Genomic DNA, 24,344 nt, shown 5'->3' on the forward strand with positions numbered 1-24,344 from the left:
GGGGGAATTAAGAAGATCAGGTTTACTCCCAAAGCGAGCAACAAGCAAGCCTGAAGACACTCAAATGGAGTCGTGGACATGCTTCCTCTGCCCTTCCACCCAAGAACCACACGAAAGACAGACACAACTTTAGAGCACGTCAGGTGCTGGGTCAGACCGTCTCAGCCTAAGCCTGAAAGGATGCCGAACAGGCCAAGGTAAAAACACACCCACCTTCTACACGTGTTCATCGTTCTCATAATTATTCCAGATAAAGTGAAATGGAAAAGGAGGAAAGAGAAAAATGGATCTGGTAAAGAAGAAACCGCTACTTTCAGTGATTGCGGAAATGGGAGGAAGCTTGTACCCTGGTGAAAAATCCCAGCATGACATCTTTAGGATCGTGTGGGAATGAAGGAGGCAGACTGGCAGAAGGGAAAACACAGTGTGATGAGACCCAAGGCAGTGGGAAGCCGCTTCTCCACTTTCTAACTCCACAACCTCAGACGCGTCACTTAGCTGGCTTGATATAGTAAAATGCAATTAACTTTAAGTTGATCAAATCATGTAAATAAAAACCTGCCTATTAGCTATTATACCAACTTCACATAGTTGCTCTGAAGCCTCCATCATAATAAACATGTGACCATGTTTTGAAAACAGTCAAGTACTATATAAAAATGAGATCTCATTAGCAAACACTATTCACATTCCTGATTTCTTAAAGGGACAATCTCTCCCTGATTTCTTAAAGGGACAACGCATCATGCTGCTTGTTTGAGATTCCAACCCCCAACTCACCTGCCCTCTCAACATGGGCAGTGATTACTAATTTGTTCCCTCACTCCACCCAGAGTCCCCTTTCGTTATTTTTCTATCCATTAGTTTATCTGTCCACCCTTACTGCTCTCACTGGCCCCCGGCACCGGTCAGTTGGGACTCTTTGCCGTTCCAGGAGCACAAGTGGGCTCCGCCACTTTTCTACCTTTGCTCAAAATATTCCCTTGATCTGGAATGTCTTTCCCCAGAAAACCCGACGGTCCAACTCTGCCCATCCTTCAACAGCCAGCTCAAAGGATTCTGCCTCATGATTCTGCCTAGAACTCTCAGTCAGAATTAATCTCTCTTTCTCATTCATTCACTCACTCGTTCAACAAATAATGAGGGAGTGCCTGCTGCATGTCAGGCGTTGTTCTAGATTGTTCTAGACTGAACAACGTTGAACAAAACAAAGATCCTGCCTTCTTGGAGCTTACATTCCAGTGGAGAAAGACAGATGTTAAACAAAATGAATAAATGAGTAAATCCTCCAGTAAGCCAGAGGGTGGTAAGTGTTATGGGAAAAGATACAGAGCAGGGCAAGGAGGATTGGAGGTAAGGGGTAGGAGGTGAGTTGTCATGTTAAATAAGGTAGCTGGGTGAGGCTTCACTGAGGTGGTGACATTTGAGCAAAGACTTGAAAGATGCCAGCAGCTGGTCAGGCAGCCATCTCTGGGAGAGGGGCCCAGGCAGATCAGAGGGGGTCACTGTCAACGCCCTGATGTGGGAACTTGCCTGGCATGTGCATGGACCAGCAAGGAAGCCAGTGTGGGGAGAGTGGAGTGAGTGAGTGAGTGTCAGAGCAGTAGGAGAGAAAGAGAAATAACGAACGAGAGAGAGAGAGAGAGAGAGAGAGAGAGAGGGAGAGAGAGAGAGGGAGAATGTGTAAGTTATAAAGGAGGGAGGCCATGCCTATCAGTAGGACATTGTAAACTATTGAAAGGTCTTTTGCATCTGGTGCAACTGGGAACCACTGGAGGGGGAGGGGCAGGGCAGTGACATGATGTGACTCAGGTTTTCAAAGGTTTGTTCTGGCCGTGTGTGGAAAAGAGAACGCAGGTACAAGGTGGGAACAGGGAGGCCAGCTCAAGGTGATTGCAGGTGGGGAGAAGTAGCTGGATTCTGTGCATATTTGGAATGCAGACCCAACATTCCCATTTTTTAAATATTGGTATTATATTACTCTAACTGAACTGTCTGCTACGGACTTAACTTCTAAAAAATTAAGTGGTGGTGTTCCTTGAAGGCAGGGATTTTCTTATTATGTACAGATCCCACATATGCCTAGCACAATGCCTGGTCCCTAGCAGAGTTCTGTGAAGGTTTAGGGACTGAGCCAAAATCCCCCACTGTGCCAAGTTTTGCTGTATAACATGCTGTTTCCTTTCCCAATAGAAATAGCTGCAAGTAGTAATGTACGAACTACAAGCTAATACACTGATCTTCCCCTGCTCTTTAGACGAGAAATGTCACAAATGACAAATTCTCTTTCACTAAGTTAAAGTTCTGCAACTCCTTCCTGAGATTCCTTATTAAGTTATCAAGAAAATATAAAATATCAAATGGAATCTGCTGGAAAAAAGCAGACAGAATTGAGTTTTCTCTGTTAAGAACAGTCTGGCTCCTTGTGATTTGCCACATTTCCTTCTTCCCATTTGATTTCAACATTTTTCATCTTTCCTGAAATCGGCGGAACCCAGAACTACCCATCTCCTCAGCGGCTTCTCGTAGGGATGCTTTTACCAAACACCAAGCAGTCAACATCCATTTCAACAATAGGGCTAATTTTACGTTCCTTTGGCAAAGCCCCTGTCTTGATTTCAGAGTAAATACCTCATCCTTCGGAAAAATCACATGGGAATGATCTTATAAATAGTAAGAGAAGTAAAAGATTTAAAAATCACTCCAGTAAGAATAGTTGAAGATCTTGTTCAAGGATCTCTCCTTTGATCTTTATTAGCACTCACTAAATGAACTAACATAGGAAAATGTATGTTTCAAAAGGAAATACTTGTAGATTATGTTTTTGTCAAACTAGAGTAGCTCGAGATAGTCAAGATTGGTCTAGAACCTTGTAGTATGAGGCAATTAACAAGGTACATAAAATCAGGGTTTTGAGAACCACAAAGAATTACAACCACAAACGTGTCCAGTCTTGTCATTTTACTGAGACTATTAAATACTGTAAAGGTTACCTGATTGCATCAAAGGCACACAGCTAACCTACTGCTAACACTGGAACCCAAAACCCAAACCTCTCAACACCTGGCCTAAGGCTCCTTTTCACAGCCCCTGCCAGATGCCCTCTGAATAGCAACTTCTAGAAAGCTCTGAGCAGCTGTCCTCTCACCCCCAGCCAGCTATCCTTCCACCCTCTGGAAACAGAAATCAGCAAGAGAATTCTCAGTCATAAGGACAGTATTCACTCTTTATTTTAAGATAAACCATTAAGAGGTAAGTATCCATTATTCCTATACTCTGATCTCTCCATTCCCTCTCTGCCTCTTCTCTGTTGCTGAGGTCAAAAATTGATATCGAACGCCTGAAGAATTCAACACATCTATTGGCAAAGCCCCAAAGGCAAAGTTTAATTTCCTGCCCCCTCCAGACCCTAAGTGAGCAAGAATATTCCCCCTCCAAATGTGCTGAAGCCGGTGAGTGGGTCCAAAACTGAAGAATTCAGGCTCTAATCCCATCAAGCAGTGATAAGGAGATCCAAACGTTCAAGAGTGTTAAAAAAACAACAACAAGGACTTACTGTATAGCACAGGGAACTCTGCTCAATGTTATGTGGCAGCCTGGATGGGAGGGGAGTTTGGGGGAGAATGGATACATGTATATGTACGGCTGAGTCGCTTTGCTGTGCGCCTGAAACTATCACAGCATTGTTAAGCAGCTTTACTCCAACATAAAATAAAAAGTTAAAAAAAAACAAAAGAGTGATACAAACAGTTGATATCCACTTTTAAAGCAACTTCCTCAACCTCACCAAAACACAGCCGAGAACAAGCAAACAATCAAACAAAACATTTCTTAAACAGACCAATTTACGTCCTTTAAAACCCCGGGATATTTCTTAACCATCCATTTCTCCCTGCTTTGCAGACACGCTCACTGAGATACATACACTCTCTTGTGCAGTGCAAGGAAACTCGGCTACCTAAAGAGTATTTTTAAACTCGTAATATTCTATTAATCACTTTTCCAAAAATGCTGCTCCTGAAATCGAGGTTTTTCAAGTAATAAACCAGCAAATAATTGTAAGGCATGACCTAGAAGGAGCCAGACCAGAAACCCGAGGAGAAACATCTCCGAAATTGTTCTGTCATCACCTGAGGTCAAGCAAAAGGTGGGAGATGCACGCAGAGAAATGAGTGCAAGAGAAGTTGGGACCTGCAGAGGTTTAGAGAAAAGTCCCGACAGGCTTCGACAAATAGGCTTTCAGTTCATAAAACGGCGGCAACAAGGATTTTCTCCCCCAAATATTAATTTTGTTTCCCTTCTGCTGGGCTGTTGTTTTATTTTCACATTCAGTTTCATTCTTCCTGGTCCAGTTGCGGGGAGCTCCGCTTCAGCGGGGTCTGCAGCGCCACCCGCCAGCCCCCCCCCCACCCCACCCCCCGCGCCTTTCACACCGCATGATGAGAAAAGGTTCTCTCACCGGGATGCTCGAATAGCATTCCTGCAATCTAGGGGATTAATCTGCCGGACATCACGAACTTCAGAACAAGTGAGGCTTGACTTTTGACGCTCTTTCCCAACCTGAGGCTCCCCCCACGCACACACCCCATCCCCCAGCCCCACCCGGGGCTGCGAGGCTGTTCTGTTTCCTGGTCTGTCACCGGCAGGGAACAGTGGCACGTAATCACAGGGCAGCGCACAGGCCACTGTCCTGCAGTCGCTCCCCGCTCATCCAGCCTCCACCGTGGATCTCACAGCTCTCCTGACAGGCTCCTGGGGAAGCCTCCGAGCTGCCCGTGTAAATAACTCCCTCCTAGATCCATTATTTTTAACCTCCAGAACAGGAAGCTATTTCCATTGCTAATTTTACGACAACCTATGTCTCTGACAGCCAGGTTCACACTCATTCCTGTCAATTTTACGCAACAGTCTGTTTTGGTGTGTTTCCCTTTAAATCAGAAACTCGAAGAATTAAGAATAGAAACGGTGCAATTACAGAATGAGAATATGCTGAATACATTTTGTTTCCATGTGGCAAAGACTTCTCCTTTGGGGAAAACAAAACCAAATTTCACTACCTAACACATTTATTTACAATTCAGTCCTCAAGCAGAGAAACTGGGTAACTTGAGAGCCACAACTCTCGCTGCATTTTTTTCAACTCACTTCCCTGTCAGTTTGACAGTTTTAATCAGATGCATTTCATTGGACTGATATTCAACTCAGAAGGTCCTCGTTCAGAAAGATCGGGAGGAGAGAGAAAAAAATATATAAGGAGTCGCCTATTACTTTTCACGCCTTTTGGCTGAGGTGAAAGCGAGTGGAGATGGAAGCCGAAAAGCCTCACTTCTAAGTCTACCCACAAACCATTCCCACCAGTCGGGCCACATGAATCTCACCAGCAGGTATTGAAGAGAACCAGGATTAAGCTCTCAGGACTCGCCTGGATGGAGCTGACTCATAGTCAGGCCTCTGGCAGCCAACACCCTCTTCTTGTGACCACAGGTGTATTCACCTGGTCCCTAACCTTCTGGCTCATTTTCATCTACAAATCTTCCATGTTTTCACTTTGCACCTAATACACATCCATAGCTAAAGGCCACACGTCACTATCAGTATTATCAGTTATACCTGGAATACAAACCTTAACTCATACAACAGACTTTTCCTTGCAACTGTATACAAAAGCAGTTTGCAAAGTTTATGGAGCCGTGTACAAAAGTTATTCGTAAAACCAATGCTGATAATTGGTTTAATTCAACATTTACTGAGCATTTACCATGTTCAGGGAACTGTTCTCTGCAACAGGGCGCCTCGGGGATGCAACAATTTCTAGGCCAACAGTTTATAATCAACAGGGAAGCCAGGAATGCGCAATCCTATGAAACACAATGACTAGTACCATCAAGCAAGAGTCGTGTGTGCGTAAGAGAGCAAATCATTCCAATTGCGCAGGTGGCTTTGTAAATGGACCTCGGAGGATGAAGAGGATTTCAACAGACGGCACTGGAAATTCACTCATAAGAGGGCTTGCTCCTCTGTGAGCTATCAAACAGGAAACAGCCCAGTTGTGGAGTAAGTTAATATTCTGGTGATCAATGTTAGATAAACGCACCTAAGGAAAATGTTTCCAGATTCTTCACATTTTAAAAACTCACCGTCTATTGATTTGTTAAGGGCAGATTTGACCAACTGCCTTACCCTACTCACTACTTTGCGGGTTTTTTTGATTTATTTATTTACTTACCTACTTATAATTTATTTATTTTTGGCTGTATTGGGTCTTCGTTGCCAGATGTGGGTTTTCTCTAGCTGTGGCAAGCAGGGGCTACTCTTTGCGGTGCACTGGCTTCTCATCGCGGTGGCTTCTCTCATTGCGGAGCACAGGCTCTAGAGCGCAGGCTCAGTAGTTGTGGCACGCGGGCTCAGCAGTTGTGGCTCACGGGCTCAGTAGTTGTGGCTCACAGGCTCTAGAGCACAGGCTCAGTAGCTGTGGCGCACGGGCTTAGTTGCTCCGCGGCATGTGGGATCTTCCCGGACCGGGGATCGAACCCGAGTCCCCTGCATCAGCAGGCGGATTCTTAACCACTGCACCACCAGGGAAGTCCCCACTACTTTTGAAATCAAACCGTTAGGTTACACATTCCTGGGGCAGGACCGTGAGTCAAGTCACTTTTGTATTTCCCCTCGAAGCCCTGCCCATAGTAGGGGTAGGTAGTAGGGCTTCTGTGGTTGTAAATGACAACCAGGACTGCAGGAAGCCATAGGTGATGTCCTTGGTCCCTACATCACTGAGAGGGACACAGTGTTGCTAGCGTCAGAGAGGGTGTGGAAAGCACCATAGGGCTCCCTCTCATTTGCCTCTAGTCTCTTCTCGGAGGTTAACATCTCCTCTCGGACCACCTTTCCCAGGAGGCTAAAAACCTGGCCGCGCAGGTTCTGGGTTCTTACTCCCAATGACGTACCATGGGAGAAAGGTCCTTCCTCCTCTGATTGACTGCTGCAGGTCACGTGCCACTCCCTGGACCTATCGCTGAAGCTAGAGGGCAGGCTTAACAATGGCTCAATGTGGGTCACAGAAGAAAGGAGAGGAAAGAGGCACCAGGAGGACAAAAGCAATGACCTCTCTAATGTTTCATAAAGGTTTAGTATGCTGCACATCAGGTGGTTCGGAACCCATTTTGTGATTCTGAGCGTAAAACATATCCTCGTTTAGGCCGATTTACTTGCCAATTTTTCAGTTGTCCCTTTGTAGCCTGAAAGCCTCAGCACATCCCCCCACACCGGTTCTGCCCTCAACGAAGAGACCTTTCAGGGGTTCGGGGCTCCAAGTCCACAGTCCGAGTGACAGGCATGGGCAGGTAATCGGCTCTGCAGGACCAAGCCGCAGAGACCGCAGTTCCAGAACACCGATGCCCGGTGGCACCCATCCGCTGTCAGCGTGGCCAAGAAGAAAATGTAAGAATTGCTAGTTATTTTAAACTGCCAGGGTGGAGAAGACAACCAGATCCCTGTCACCAGTCCAACTGGGGAAAAGGTGCCGTGAGGGCATGGGGAAATGACAGGAAGTCTGGAGAGGATAAGAGTCCGCAGACTGAGATAGCAGGGCGGGCTCCTGGGTCAAAATGAGCATTTTGCACACAGCAGTGTTTGCAAATTCTTGTTGGAAGTGTCCACGAGGAAAACAAAGGTATCACAAATTAACACATCGCTCCTTATCTTCCGAGTGAGTTCCAAACAGTATCTAAGCCAGTTTCAATATTCTCATATAAAGTTGCCAGATCTTCCAGTGACCGAGGAACTACCCAAGCTCCTCCGTCAAACGGCTCATCTCAACGTGAATGGCAACTCCTCCATCCCTGCAACTGCTTAGACCAAAAGGCCACAGCCAGTCTCCTCTGTCCTCTTTCTCTCACCACCACCCCCCATCTAATTCATCTGTGGATTCTGTTGGTTCTACTTTCAACATACATCCCAAATTTTGCCACTTTTCACCATTACTACAACTCCCACCCTCGTATACAGCACTGAACCCTTTGCCTGGACTATGGCAGTAGCCTTTTTTTTTTTTTTCCTTTATACGTCTCTATTGGAGTATAATTGCTTTACAACGTTGTGTTAGTTTTTGCTGTGTAACAAAGTGAGTCAGCTATATGTATACATATACCCCCATATCCCCTCCCTCTTGAGCCTCCCTCCCACCCTCCCTATCCCACCCCTTTAAGTGGTCACAAAGCACCGAGCTGATCTCCCTGTGCTATGCAGCTGCTTCCCACTAGCCCTCCATTTTACATTTGGTAGTGTATATATGTCAATGCTACTCTCTCACTACGTCCTAGCCTCCCCTTCCCCGTGTCCTCAAGTCCATTCTCAACGTCTGCATCTTTATTCCTGCCCTACCACTAGGTTCATCAGTACCATTTTTCTAGATTCCATGTATATGCTTTAGCATTCAGTATTTGTTTTTCTCTTCCTGACTTACTTCACTCTGTATGACAGACTCTAGGTCCATCCACCTCACTACAGATAACTCAACTTCGTTTCTTTTTATGGCTGAGTAATCTTCCATTGTATATATGTGCCACATCTTCTTTATCCATTCGTCTGTCGATGGACATTTAGGTTGCTTCCATGTCCTGGCTATTGTAAATAGTGCTGCAATGAACATTGCGGTACATGTATCTTTTTGGATTATGGTTTTCTCAGGGTATATGCCCAGTAGTGGGATTGCTGGGTCGTATGGTAGTTCTACTTTTAGTTTTTTAAGGAACCTCCATACTGTCCCTGTTCTCCATAGTGGCTGTATCAATTTACATTCCCACCAGCAGTGCAGGAGGGTTCCCTTTTCGCCACATCCTCTCCAGCATTTATTGTTTGTAGATTTTTTGATGATGGCCATTCTGACCAGTATGAGGTGATACCTCATTGTGGTTCTGATTTGCATTTCTCTAATGATTAGTGATTTTGAGCATATTTTCACATGTTTGTTGGCCATCTGTATGTCTTCTTTGGAGAAATGTCTATTTAGGTCTTCCTCCCGTTTTTGGATTGGGTTGTTTGTTTTTTTGATATTGAGCTGCATGAGCTGCTTGTATATTTTGGAGATTGGCAGTAACCTTCTGACTGGTTGCCTTACTTCCAATTCTTGCCCCACTATTCTTAGCCAGCAGCCAGAGTAAGCTTTTAAAAATATCTCCAACTCCACTACTCCATCCACAAAGCCTCCACAATGGCCTCTCACATTTCTCAGAATAAAATCCAAAACCCTTACCTTGACCTCAAGGCCCTACATAATCTGTATCCCTCTGGCTTCATCTGCTACCACTCTGCCTTGTTAATAAAGTAGGCTTCTGCCTCAGGGCCTTTGCACTTGCTATTCCCGTTGCTTGAAAGCTTTTTCCCCCAAAAAGAGCCACATGGCTGATTCCCTCACTTCCTCAGGTCTCCCCTCAAACATAACTGTTTATTAGAATAGAAGCTCCATAAGAGAGAAAGCTTTGTTTTACTTGCTGATGTATCCTCAGCACTTAGAATGGTACTCACCGGAGCACACACTCAAATATTTGCCACATGGATGAATGAGAAAGAAGAATGGGCTTGGGACTTCCCTGGTGGCGCAGTGGTTGAGAATCCGCCTGCCAATGCAGGGGACACAGGTTTGAACCCTGGTCTGGGAAGATCCCACATGCCGCAGAGCAACTAAGCCCGTGCGCCACAACTACTGAGCCTGTGCGCCACAACTACTGAAGCCTGCGCGCCTAGAGCCCGTGCTCCGCAACAAGAGAAGCCACCGCAATGAGAAGCCCGCGCACCACAACGAAGACTAGCCCCCGCTCACCACAACTAGAGAAAGCCCGTGCGCAGCAACGAAGACCCAACGCAGCCAAAAATAAATAAATAAGTATTTTTAAAAAGAAGGAAGAATGGGCTTAACAATCAGAAAGGTAGCCCTTGTCTGTACTGGAAATGAGAACTGTTTTCCAAATTACAAATGACAATTCTATTTTTCTCATGTGAGTCAAACACAGAATAGGGAAAAGAGCCTGTTTTGCAAACTTTTCCACCAGAGCCTCCCTGGTGGCCAAGAAAAGACAACAGCAGCTTAGGGAAACGTGGGACTGAAGCTGATGCCCCCTCCAGGAAGCCCCAAATTTCTTTGAGTTTTAGCTTAACATTTCAAGTGAATTCTGCACTCTATACTATAGCTGTGCTTGTCCTTACTTAATAATATGGGGGTATTTCTCACAAACCATCCAGAAACATTTATTCTCCTGGAAAGTGCACCATGTCCCTCTGGATACCCACCTGCTTTGGAGAAACATGTACCCTATTCGGAGAAGCAAGAATGTATGAAAAGTATGTAGCACAGTGTCAAGAGCTCAGTAAGGGGTGGCTGTCAGTGTTACTATTATTACTATCAGAAAACAGCACTCGTCCTGGTACGCCCCACTTCAGAGAGCAAAGCAGAAGCCCAGAAGGTAACTTCCCAGGAGGATACAATGGATCCGTAGGATATCAAGAACTACAACTCTATTTGTTGAAACTGAATTTTGTTATAGGTATTATTTTAGAGATGGAAAAGCCTTGGAGATGAGTTCATAGGTCTAGCCTCTAGGCAGAGGCCTAGAGAGAGCTGGTGATTTGCCCGAGGTCCCATATTGATTCACAAAAAAGACGGGACTTGAGCTCAGATGTCCCAATGCAGAGGTCAGTGCTTCTACTACTAAATCACTAAGTGATCATTGCTGAGTGAATGAATGAATCCTAGAATGAGGCCTGGAACACTGCAGGTTCCCAATAAACATTTGTTGAACGAGTAAACAATCATGTATAAAGCACTGGAAATATACCTGGTTCTATATTGGGTGTTTTAATATTCACCAGCAAATTTGATCCTCACAATAATTTTACGTGGTAGACTGTACTCTCTTCGCTTTACAGACCAGGAAACCAAGTTTCCAAAAGGCTTACTTAATATACACACTTAGTGACAAAGCGAGGTTCAAACTCATACCTTCGGAATATGAGTAACTTGACAAAAAAGTAATATTTCAGGTAATCAAAAAGTACCAAAGTACCTTGATGTAGTCAGCATATTTTTATTGTGTTTTGATGGGATTTAAAAATGCATACATACTCAAACAGAATGTGTGAAACATAATTACTATGTTTGTAACATGATTATTATGTTCTGAGATGTGTCTCAGAAACTCCTGGGACTTTTCAGCAGCTTGCCCCCATATTAAATAGCCCCAAGCAATGGTATTTTAAGTTACTATTCCTACTTTAATAGTCTTTTGACTTCTCCATTTTTTTTTTCTATTATGCCCTACACAGAGCCCCTTCCTTCTAAATTTGAAGCTTTTTTGTCTGCCATAACTGAAAAAACAATCACCAGGGTTATTAAAACTGTGCAAACTAAAGATGAAAACCAAGTGTCATAGGTTGAATTGTGTCCCCTCAAAAGATGCTGAAGTCCAACCCCCAGTACCTGTGAATGTCATCGATTTTAGAAATAGGATCTTTGTAGGCGATCAAGTTGAGATGAGGTCATTAGGGTGGGCCCTAATGCAATATGACTGGTGTCCTTATAAAAAGGGGAAATTTGCACACAGAGACGGACAAGCCATGTGAAGACTGTAGTTGTGCTGCCACAAGTCGAGAAACTACCAGAAGCTGGGAGAGAGACCCACAACAGATACTTCCCTAGCACCTTCAGAAGGAGCATGGCCCTCCTGACACGCTGATCTTGGACTTTTGGCCTCCAGAACAGTGAGACAATACATTACTTTCGTTTGACCTTCTTTTGAATCATGGGAATACAATATCTATTTGCTTTGTTTGTATTAAATTATTGCATATAATTGTCATAGGATCTTATCGATTAAGAATAATTATTAAAAGAAATTTTTTTTTGTCATTTAAGCCATCCAATTGGTGGCACCTTGTAATGGCAGCTCTAGAAAACAAATACATTTAAGTTTGAATGAAGGCCTGAGACTTTTTTCTGGGGTTGTTCACCTCTGGATTCTAAACCATAGCCTCAGCTGGTACTGTAGTTTTTGTATAAGCTGGGTTTATTGCACAAAACTGACCACCCTGCCACTCAGTGTGAAGTCACCTGAGGCTGCAGAGATTACAGACTAAAAGGTTATTTTTGCTTCTCTCTAAACTTTAGCCAAATTTCTGTCAAATGTAAGATTTTGAAAAAGACATTACGCAAGAGAAGTCTTTTATTATTAGAGCAACTTAGAAATCTCCAAACAAACAAACAAATCTATCTATCTATCTATCTATCTATCTATCTATCTATCTATCTATCTATCTATCTATGTGTGTATATATGTACTCATCACCACATATGTTGTAGCAAATTAAAAAGGAGGGGATACTTGAAAATATAGTATGAACCCACTGGCCAGAAGGCCAATCGACAGACCAAAACAGGATTGGTTAGTCCACAGATTGATTCCTTGATGCTTAACCCTTTCAGGCACCTCCACGTTACAAAAAGCATATAGAATTTGTCCCCTCAAGCAATCAGAAGTAAATTTACCATGGCTACCATGGTGTTACCAGAAAAATTGTCTGCTATGGCTGTTAAATAGGTTGATTATCTGCTTCCTTGACGTTTATTTCCTCTTGTGTAAATGTTTTCATCCCAACAATACCAATACCTGTTCTAAGATGAACGATAAATTACCAAACTACTGAAATCACCAGGAAATTCTTAATAGATCAAAAAAGAACTTAAGAACAACAAAAAGCCGTAATAACATAATAATGCACTCCGTAGTCTAAGAACAGCCCTCTATAGAGAGATAAATGGCTACGTAGTAAAATCTTAGCTTATACATAAAATGATACATTTCTTTGTGGGCACATTTACCAAGTGTTGACAGCAGGCACCTTGGAATGAAACATATCACAGTCACAATTGTTCTGACTGCCAACAGAAAAGTTCACACAGTAAGCCCTTTATTGACTAAAAATACATGTATATCCAGAAGGAAAAGAGCCTTAGGGGATAAGAGAGTTAGCAAGGGAGAGGAAATTGCTTTTTATTTAGTGATTAAATACACATAAAACAAAAGCTGCAGAGGAAGCAGCTCCTAGCTCCCACATACTCACAAAAGGAGATGGTGCACTGGAATTGTGTGAGAACGTTTCTTTGGCTTATGCATGAGAATCCATGACACCAAAGAACACCACTTACAAGGACAACCCTAACTCAAAGTCAACTTTAAACACTGATTTAGGCCAACAATTTTAACCTTTACTGGAACCAGGCTTTGTGCCAGGGCTGCTATCTAGTGGTCAAATGTTCTCTTATTTGTTCTCTCCCTTTCTTTTCCCTGCTCACCTTCTGACACACATACGAAGTCAACAATAGAAGGCCAAAAGACAGTGGATACAACAAAATCTACAAGCAACCAACAAACCAGGGCAATTCCAAGGGCCAGAATACCCTGGAGCTGGATTAACAGTCCCTTAACAACCCGGAGTCCACCGGTTTTGTCCACTTAAGTCTCTTTGAAGAATTCCAGGGGTGATTTCCTTTCTTCCCGGACTTTCCTCAGGCATGCCCACTTGGGGTTTCACTAAGAAAACTTTGCTAAGTCTTTCACCTGAAAGAAACCTGGCAGTGTTTTCCAGTTGTCTGTCACCAGGAGCAATGCTGCAGAGAAGAAAACATTCATTCCACTTCCCAAGAAAGCTCAGTCCTTCTGGAAATGCATCAAGTGATAAGGCTGAGGTCAGGGAATATGTCTACTGTTGCTTCAGATGAAGGTTCAACCCCAAGGTAAATGCTCAACAACAGCAAAAAATTCCTCTGACGCACAGATGTATGGCCCCAAAGTGAGCCTGGCCATTTCCCGGGAGTGACCTCTTACATTATTTGTATGTCAGCTCCTCTCGTTGTTAACCTTTTGGGAGTCTGTAAAATGCCCCAATTCTCTGTTTGAATAACCACACCACTTCTTTTTCATCTTATAGAACTTAGAACTCTCTGCAGCCCTCTGGCTGCAATATTCTCCCACATGTTATAAGAACTTAAGTTACCTAGCTTATCCTCCACCAATAACTGGTATTTGAAAAGGAGGATGAAAAGCTATAGGGCCATTTAAAGCTTTCATTTGAAAAGCTTTTTGATATAAATATTCTCAACTACTCAGGCTTTGTTTTCAATCTATATGGTTTGAAGCTACTTAGAAGAAAGCCAAATTCTTTTGGTATTTCCACACTAACGTCAATAGTAGTGAATCCTGTAAAGCAGGGTCAGCAATCTTTTTCTGTGAAAGGCCAGACAGTAAATATTTCAGGCTTTGTGGTGCACATACGGTCTCTGTCCCATATTCTTTGTTTTTTTGTTTTTGTTGCCATTGCTTATTTGTTTTAAACAACGCTTTAAAATGTAAAACCATTCTTAGCTCAAGGGGCTGCACAGAAACAGGCAGAAAAGTAGGTAATTTTTCTTTATAATCAAAGCAGAATGGTGCTTAAAACAATACTGGAAATTCGGACAGATGGCAACATCGCCATCTTCTTAAGCCAGCCACTTCTGTGCGTCACTAAGGACCCTGGTGCCTCGGTTTCTTCATCTATAAGGGAGTTTAGAATAGATCAGGGATTTATAAACCACACCCTCAAAAACCCTAGGACTCCAGGGAAGGGCCTGGTTGTGTGGATCCATTTACCTTGCACCTCAGCATACGGCTAACCTGCAGCCCAACTTTGATCTTATCTATACACGATCGCTCTCCTTAAAGACAAGGGTTCACTAATTTTTTTTTCTTTTTAGTTTTAAAAACGCTGCATTAGATGATCTCGGGGATCTTCCTGGTGTGCGTCCTCCACGAGGATTGGATAATTGGATAATCGATCCTTTTCCAATCATTGTATTGAGAAGTGGCAGGTAGATAGGAAATGATTATTTTTTTAATATCTTTATTGGAGTATAATTGCTCTACAGTCGTGTGTTAGTTTCTGCTGTATAACAAAGTGAATCAGCTATACATATACATATATCCCCATATCTCCTCCCTCTTGCGTCTCCCTCCCACCCTCCCTATCCCACCCCTCTAGGTGGTCACAAAGCACCGAGCTGATCTCCCTGTGCTATGCGGCTGCTTCCCACTAGCTATCTATTTTACATTTGGTAGTGTATATATGTCCATGCCACTCTCTCACTTCGTCCCAGCTTACCCTTTCCCCCTCCCGTGTCCTCAAGTCCATTCTCTACGTCTGCATCTTTATTCCTGTCCTGCCCCTAGGTTCTTCAGAACCATGGGTTTTTTTTTTTAGATTCCATATATATGTGTTAGCACACGGTATTTGTTTTTCTCTTTCTGACTTACTTCACTCTGTATGACAGACTCTAGGTCTATACACCTCACTACAAATAACTCAATTTCGTTTCGTTTTATGGCTGAGTAATATTCCATTGTATATATGTGCCACATCTTCTTTATCCATTCATCTGTTGATGGACACTTTAGGTTGCTTCTATGTCCTGGCTATTGTAAATAGAGCTGCAATGAACATTGTGGTACATGACTCTTTTTGAATTATGGTTTTCTCGGGGTATATGCCCAGTAGTGGGATTGCTGGGTCGTATGGTAGTTCTATTTTTAGTTTTTTAAGGAACCTCCATACTGTTCTTCATAGTGGCTGTACCAATTTACATTCCCACCAACAGTGCAAGAGGGTTCCCTTTTCTCCACACCCTCTCCAGCATTTACTCTTTGTAGATTTTTTGATGATGGCCATTCTGACCAGTGTGAGGTGATACCTCATTGTGGCTTTTATTTGCATTTCTCTAATGATTAGTGATGTTGAGCATCCTTTCATGTGTTTGTTGGCGATCTGTATATCTTCTTTGGAGAAATGTCTATTTAAGTCTTCTGCCCATTTTGGATTGGGTTGTTTGTTTTTTTGATATTGAGCTTCATGAGCTATTTGTATATTTTGGAGAGTAATCCTTTGTCAGTTGCTTCATTTACAAATATTTTCTCCCATTCTGAAGGTTGTCTTTTCGTCTTATGGTTTCCTCTGCTGTGCAAAAGCTTTTAAGTTTCATTAGGTCCCATTTGTTTATTTTTGTTTTTATTTCCATTTCTCTAGGAGGTGGGTCAAAAAAGGATCTTGCTGTGATTTATGTCATAGAGTGTTCTGCCTATGTTTTCCTCTAAGAGTTTTATAGCCTTACATTTAGGTCTTTAATCCATTTTGAGTTTATTTTTGTGTATGGTGATAGGGAGTGTTCTAATTTCATTCTTTTACATGTAGCTGTCCAGTTTTCCCAGCACCACTTATTGAAGAGGCTGTCTTTTCTCCATTGTATATTCTTGCCTCCTTTATCAAAAATAAGGTGACCATATGTGCATGGGTTTACCTCTGGGCTTTCTATCCTGTTCCATTGATCTATATTTCTGTTTTTGTGCCAGTACCATACTGTCTTGATTACTGTAGCTTTGTAGTCTAGCGTGAAGTCCAGGCACCTGATTCCACCAGCTCCGTTTTTCTTTCTCAAGAATGCTTTGGCTATTCGGGATCTTTTGTGTTTCCATACAAATTGTGAAATTTTTTGTTCTAGTTCTGTGAAACATGCCAGTGGTAGTTTGATAGGAATTGCATTGAATCTGTAGATTGCTTTGGGTAGTATAGTCACTTTCACAATGTTGATTCTTCCAATCCAAGAACATGGTATATCTCTCCATCTGTTTGTATTATCTTTAATTTCTTTCATCAGTGTCTTATAGTTTTCTGCATACAGGTCTTTTTTCTCCTTAGGTAGGTTTATTCCTAGGTATTTTATTCTTTTTGTTGCAGTGGTAAATGGGAGTGTTTCCTTAATTTCTCTTTCAGATATTTCATCATTAGTGTATAAGAATGCAAGAGATTTCTGTGCATTAATTTTGTATCCTGCTACTTTACCAAATTCATGATAGGAAATGATTTAAAATCCTATATTGAAGTATTTAAAGGAAGAGCAACAAAAACAATAAAGAGATCTTATTCTAAGGGGCCAGATGTGCTTATTTAGATTTGTGGAAATCCACCAGATAGCCATATCAGAGGGTTCCCAAATCCCACACAGGCCAATGAGAGTTCACTCTTGCATCTCTCTGCTTAGGGCTCTGGGAAAAAGCAGGATGGTTTAGCAGTGGACAGAGCACTGAGCTCAGATCCGGAGACCTGGGTTCCAGCCTGAATTTGGAACTTACCAGGTATATAACTCCTGATGTTTATTTAACAAAAATCGGAGAGCCTACTAAATACCAATCCATAGACTGGATGTTATGACCACAGAGATGAACCAGACAATTGTGGGACACTCCCTCCCATTACTCAGATCCCTTGTCTGTGTAAAGTAGAGTAGTAACACCTGCTCCCTCTCTCAGGCCCCATGGTCCTGCAGAGATGGCAAGGCTTGTGCAAACTGCCAAGTACAGACAACATTGAACTAGAAAACTACAGATTCTCCTCCTTTTAAGTACATAACATATATGCAACTTCAAGAATTCACCCAGTTGATAAAATGAGGTGACAATAGGTTTTGCCTAACCAAAAAACCACAACATTTCTAGAACATGAAGCAGCATGGCAAAACAGAAAGGGCACAAGCCTTGGCACCAGAAAATGCCACTCGAATCCCACTCTGCCTCCTACTAGACCCTACCAACATCTACAGGCTCACTGTCTCATGTGTAGAACAGGATATTAATACCTGCAATTTCATAGGGTCATTGTCAAGGTAAATCAGAATTATGTAAGTAAAGTATTTGGCATATAGAGTTAGCACGTAGTGAATATAGTTTTCCCTTTCCCTCCCTCCCAGGCACCTAGAAATCTCAGATGAGAGAACAGGGTATTTTAAATAGTAGAGCTTACCTCAAAATTGTTGCTATTGCTACCCAGCTCTATATCATAATCACCTCAAACAAAAAGGGCAGGAAACTTCTGGTTGTTATAACCATGGAATCCAGATGTAGAATATGCCCCGTCATCAGGAAAATCTTACAGTCTTGGCACAGTTTGAGGACAGAGACGGAGAGCAGCAGCCAATAACAGAGGGGAGACTCTACAGTCTGGAATGCCACAAACTTCCAACCACAAAAGTGCTCTCTGGCACTCAGATTGTGGTATCCCCCTGTGGTGCAGGCCATGGCCCCTGTTCTTGTCGGCAAGTCTTCTCCGGAAGCACATGACTTTCTCCAGTCATTGCTAGGCCACATCCATGGGAAGGTTCGTGGCACTGTTCATCACCTCCACCCAGCCCAGTTAAACAATTCAGGCAAATCGTTTTCTCATTTCTGAGAGAGGAAGATAGCAGGAGATAGTCCCCCAAGTCCTTTGTACCCCTATAACCCTTTGATTCTGTGACCCATTCTTAACTTCTCCATTCGTTCATTCAACAATGTTGATGGAACACCTCCTATGTCTTGGATTCTGTGACCCATTCTTTCATTCATTCATGCATTCATTCACTCATTCATATATTCAATAATGTATATAGAACGCCTTCTATCTTGGATTCTGTGACCTGTTCTTAACCTCGCCTTTCATTCACTTATTCAACAATATTTACTGACCACTTACTATATACCAAGTACTGTTATGTGCAAGAATGTACAAAAATGAGTAAGAAATAATCCATGCCCCAAGCTTACAGTCAATAAGGACATAGACGAATAAGCAATTATAATGTAGCATGGGAGGTATGATGAGAGATCCATGGGAAACATGGGAGGGGACGCCTAATATGCCTAATTCTGGCCGGGAGGTGGGACAATGATGGGGGGAGGGGAGGCAGGGAAGGTTTCTCAGAGGACTGAGTGTTGAAGGATAAGAAGAAGGTTATCAGGCCAATCAGATGGGTTGAAGACATCCCAGAAGTAGGGAAAAGAATATGCCAAGGTAAGGAGATATAGGCATGGCGGTCTGCAAAACAGATCACTCGATACGATTGAAATAAGGGACACACAGGAGGGCAGAAGAAAGGGGGCTCAAAAGATGAAGCATCTTCTATACTTTGCTAAGAATAGCAAACTTTATCCTTTCAGGGAATGCCTGAAAGATCCTAAATAAGGATTATCTGGATTACATGAGTCTTTTAGAAAGTCTACAGTGTAAAGACTGGATTATACAGAGGCTGGGGTGGGGGAAGAGGAGATGAGACTGAGGCAAAAAAAAGATGTTAATTCTTATGGGAGAAAATAACAACATAAATGAAAGCAGTGGTGGGGAGGGTGCGTGATGAATGCTAGAGATATTCTGGAAGTAGAATCAAAAGACTTGGTGGTCCATTTGATGTGGGAGGAAAGGAAATGGGTCACATGGAGGATGTCACCCAGGTTTCTGTCTTGGGTCAGTGGGTTCATGAATGGTGGGGACAGCAGCCCAGAAAGGGATCACAAGAAGACCAGAAATCCTTCCAGCTCCCCGGGCCTGAAAATATCAGGCATCTCCGTATGCAACAATACACTCTCCACGATAAATCATCCTGAACCCGTGATATCCATAGGAGTTCTCTTTCTCTAAGGGGGGTACCAGGAAGTCACAGGATGAACATGGAGCATCTTCATAGATCAACGTTTTGACATATGTATTTGTGGGGAAGAAAAGTAATTTAACTGCTAAGTTTATTTAAAACATTATTTTAAAACAATATATGTTATAGAGCAAAATGCCTGTTTTCATCCAAATTTGCAGATGGAACAAAAGACTTCGAAGATACTTCAAAGAAACCTCCTAGAGGCTGAGAACCCTTGTGAGAGAAGGGTCCCCTGCCTTTGGGGTTCTTCAGTGCAAATAGCCACAAAGTGCTGCATTGTAACATTATCAAGCAAAGCTGAGGAAGCACAAACACCAAGACTTGGCATTTCCGTTCCCTTGCGGGCACCTTAGAGAGGTGGTTCTCAAAGTGTGGTCTGTGGACCCCCAGGGGTCTCTGAGACCCTTTCAGGGATTCTCAAGATCAAAACTGTTTTCATAGCAATACTAAGATATTATCTGCCCTTTTCACTCTGTTAACATTTGCGCTGATGACACAAAAGCAATGGTGGGTAAAATGCTGGCACCTTAGCTCGAATAGAGGCAGTGGCACCAAAGCATCCTAATAATCACTGCACTCTTCACCACCACACACTCACAGTAAACACACACACGCACACACACAACAAAACAAAACAGCCCTGCCAGTTTCACTTAAGAATGTCTTTGGTGGGGGACTTCCCTGGCGATCCAGTGGTTAAGACTCTGTGCTTCCAATGAAGGGGGTGTGGGTTCGATCCCTGGTCAGAGAACTAGGATGTCACAAGCCGTGCAGCGTGGTCAAAAAGAAAAAAATTATATATATAAAAAAATAATATCTTTGATGAAGCAGCAGTAGAAATTATTAATTTTATTAAAGATTGACCCTTGAGTAAACTTTTTAAAAATATTAAATGTAATGAAATGTGTGCATAAAGCACTTCTGCCATGACTGAAGTACGATGGCTGTATCTAGGAAAAGTACGTGTGTGATTGAGTTGGGAGCAGAACCAGCAACGTTTTTCATGGAATATCACTTTTACTTGAAAGAATAACTGACAAACTTTGGTCATTCAAATTTGGGTATTTGGCAGACAATTTCTTGGAAGTGAATGAAGTAAGGTTGATACTTTAAGGAAAAGCTGACCGCATTTGTAGACAATGATAAAATTCAAGCTTTCAAGCAAGAATTAAAATTTTGGAAAACCCGTACCCTACGCTGTGAACTTGACAGTTTTCCAACACAGACTTTTCAAATAAGACCAGTGTTGACATTAATACATTTTTTATACTGTATAATGAAATGTTTCAACATTTGGTAGATCTACAGAACTTAGCGAAACAATACTTTCCAAATAACTCATGTGTGATGGTACATCCATGATGATACATTCAAACTGCAATAGAGACCAGTAGGTTTTAATGAAACTGAATACAAAAACTTCATGGAAATGGTTTCAGATTCCACATTACAATGAACTAGGCTAAGGGATAGCTTTAAGAAGCTCCCTCTTTTTGAGTCTTGGCAAAGTACCAAAGAATAGCCATAATTATCTGAAAAGGCTATTACATATCTGTGTGAAGCCAGATTTTCTTCATATATTCCATCCAAAACAACATGCTGCAATTGACTGAATGCAGCAGTAGATATGATAATCTTGTATTGTCAGACATTAAAGAGATTTGTAAAATTATGAAATAATACCACTCTTCTCACTAAATTTTTTTGGAAAAAGGTGTTTTTCATAAAAATATCCTATTTATAATGAACAGATAACAGGTTATAACCATTATTTTTAACAATAAAAATATTTAATTGCTCAATTTTAATCTCTGTTATGCTATATAGAGATGGATACAATGCATATACACAAAAGCTCTTCAACGTCCTCAATAACTTTTAGGAGGTCCCAAGACCCAAATATTTGAGAACCAGTGTCTTAGAGAAATTTTCACTCAGGCCAAAGAGATATGTACTTGCATGTTCACAGGAGCACTGTTCTCACAGCAAAAAGTAGAAACAAACCACACACGCTGTGGTATGTTTCTACAGTACAATACTAGGAAGCAGTGAAAATGAATGCACCACAGCTAAATGCATCAACATGAATACATCGCACAAAGGTAACAGTTGGATGAAAATCCAAGGTGCCGAATGCATGCTATTTGCCACCTTTTTAATACTTTTACATTTTTATAAATTTCAAAGACAAGCAAAACTAAATATGGTAAAGCTATAGAGAAAAAGCAAGGGGAATGATCAACAGAAAATTTAGGAAAATGGGAACAGGTAGCAGGAGAAGAGTACAGGAGAAATCTGCTAGCGTTGAAATCTGTTAGATTGGGCAGTAGGTTTATTAATGTTCATTTAACCATAATGCTTCATTATATATGTATGAATGTTAGAGATATTTTTTTTGTAAATGGCACATACTTTGCAACCTCCAAAGGGAGACACTGCATTAGAGCTTTCTTTGCCAAAGGAAACCAAAGAGGTATGGAAGGGGTGGTTGGAGGAGGGGCAGGGACTAAGCCCTGGCTGAGGGTCTGCAGCACGGGCCCCAGAGAAACCCATCACTGGGGCAGGTCTCTTCTCGGACACTTTCAGCGGTCACAGCCACTGCCATCCATCTACTTTGGTTTTTCAACAGCCCTCCCTACTTAAAAAGGCCATTTCTTCCTTCAGGCCATCATCCTCCAACTCCATCTACAGCACAATGAAAAAATTACCAAATTTCACAGTTGATTTTGTGCTGTATCCAAAACACTAAACTTAACCAGCATTATCTCTTATCACCTGGGCCAGCTCCTACTATATTTTTCCTACTTCCTATCCTTACATCACCAATATGCCCGCTCTGGTTCAACGAAGTTCCTTAGTGTCTCCTGCCTACTTTTGGTTTATTTCAACCTCTTTTGGCTAATGCTATTTCTTCTGCTTGGAACGTTCTTCTCTCGTCTCAAGATCTAAATCCATCACATCCTTGAGGATGCTTTAGGTACCAATCCTCTCCAAGAATCTTCTATCCATCACTCTCCCTCTGAGTTTCCTCAAACATTTACACACCTAATTCATACATTATTGTCTTGCACCTGTTGGCATACTGATTTGCACTTATCCTCTGTGATTGTTTTGTGTCAACATTTGAAAGAACTGTCAGCACAGACTGCATTCTATATAACTTTTATGAGCCAGGTAAATGCTCAAAACTTTTTCTTAATGAATGAGCACCAAGCAGGGGCTCCAACTCGCAGCTGATCAAATCCTCACTGCTCTAATGTGTGTTGACATCCATGTAATCCTTATTCCCAAAAGCCTTTCAATTCACTATACTGAAAGATGTTTTCTCCCCGCTGTAGGAGCAGATTTCCTGTTTTATAAGAGAAACCAAGCAAAGAAGCATTTGCTCGATAGAATTCTCCACATTTCTGCACCCCATCTCACCCCCTCTTTACTTGAAGTCCTTAAAAAAATCACCCTTGACAGGTGGTGGAACCAGCTTCTTTGTAAACACAAGATCTTCTGTTTCATTTGGGGGCAGTTTTATTTATTCAACAGGCCCTTATCTTAAGAAACCAAAGTTATCTTCCCTATAACTTCTACCCTGTGGGTCCTAGTGTCTGTTTTCTGCTCAGCATTTCAGAAATCTATGAAAATACTTTTCAAGCTGAGTTTTAGTTATTTGTTTCCATCTCCTTCTCTGCCTGCTTGGCTCTGAGATCCTTGTGAGCCGGGACCATGTTCTAGTCAGCTCCACAGATCTTTAATCCCTGGCACAGAAGCACTCAGTTACTGCTGCCTGCCTGAATGAATGAATGAATGAATGGATGGATGAATCAAGTATCAGTTAGCAGACACAAGGTGAGAATTTAGGATGAATGACAATTCAGAGTAAGTTTACTCCCTTTTTCACTTGACAGAACTTCATATATTTGAATGTAGCTACCATGCACAATTTTTATCCACCCTCACATTTTTCTTCGAATTAAGTACTCCCAATTGCCTCAGTAGTTAATTCCTCACATGATGATTTCAAGAGCCTACAACATTCTAGTTGCCTCCCTTCTGGTGAGTAGTTTATCAATGTCCCCCTTTAAATCAGGGCACTCAATCTGGAATTCACTATTATGCATGTGATCTAATCAGTTCACAAGGCCAATGTTATCACCCTTGTCCTGAATTCAGTACTTACATTAATTTAGCCAACTCTGCTGAAATGCATCCATTTTTCAAATGATGGCTGAATTTTAAATATTGCTTGCTGATTAATAGCAGTTATCTCTGGGGGTGTAAGTTGGGAAACGAGACTTTCACATCTTACTATAAATATTCCTACATTGCTTTAATTATTTATACTAAACATGCACTCTTTTTGTCATTAAAAGCCAATATAGATTTTGAAGAATAAATTAATAAACAGTTAGTATCTGTGATTTCCATGGTTCCAGTCTCATGGAGTACACAAATCATATTTAAAATACGTGTGCTCTCTACTATGTATAAAATAGATGACTAATAAGAACCTACTCTATAGCACAGGGAACTCTACTCAATGCTCTGTGGTGACCTAAATGGGAAGGAAACCCAATAAAAGAAGGGATATATGTATACGTATAGCTGATGCACTTTGCTGTACAGCAGAAACTAACACAACATTGTAAAGCAACTATACTCCAATAAAAATTAAAAAAGAAAGGAAAAAAAATAAAATAAAATACATGTATTCTTTTCTTCTCTTTTGTATATATTTCTCATCTATCAACATGTATTTGAGTAGCCACTGGTACACAGCACTTCTGTGATCTAGTCATCCAGCCAACCCAAACCC

General features: G+C 41.9%; 1 protein-coding gene across 4 annotated transcripts in view; it reads right to left on the reverse strand.

Moving 5' to 3' along the window:
* Positions 1-24,344, reverse strand: part of ZNF827 (zinc finger protein 827) — a 205,260-nt gene that overhangs the window by 138,988 nt on the left and 41,928 nt on the right. The window lies entirely within an intron of this gene.

Source organism: Balaenoptera physalus, assembly GCF_965194825.1.
Source record: "Balaenoptera physalus genome assembly, chromosome: 5".
Lineage (NCBI taxonomy): Eukaryota > Metazoa > Chordata > Mammalia > Artiodactyla > Balaenopteridae > Balaenoptera > Balaenoptera physalus.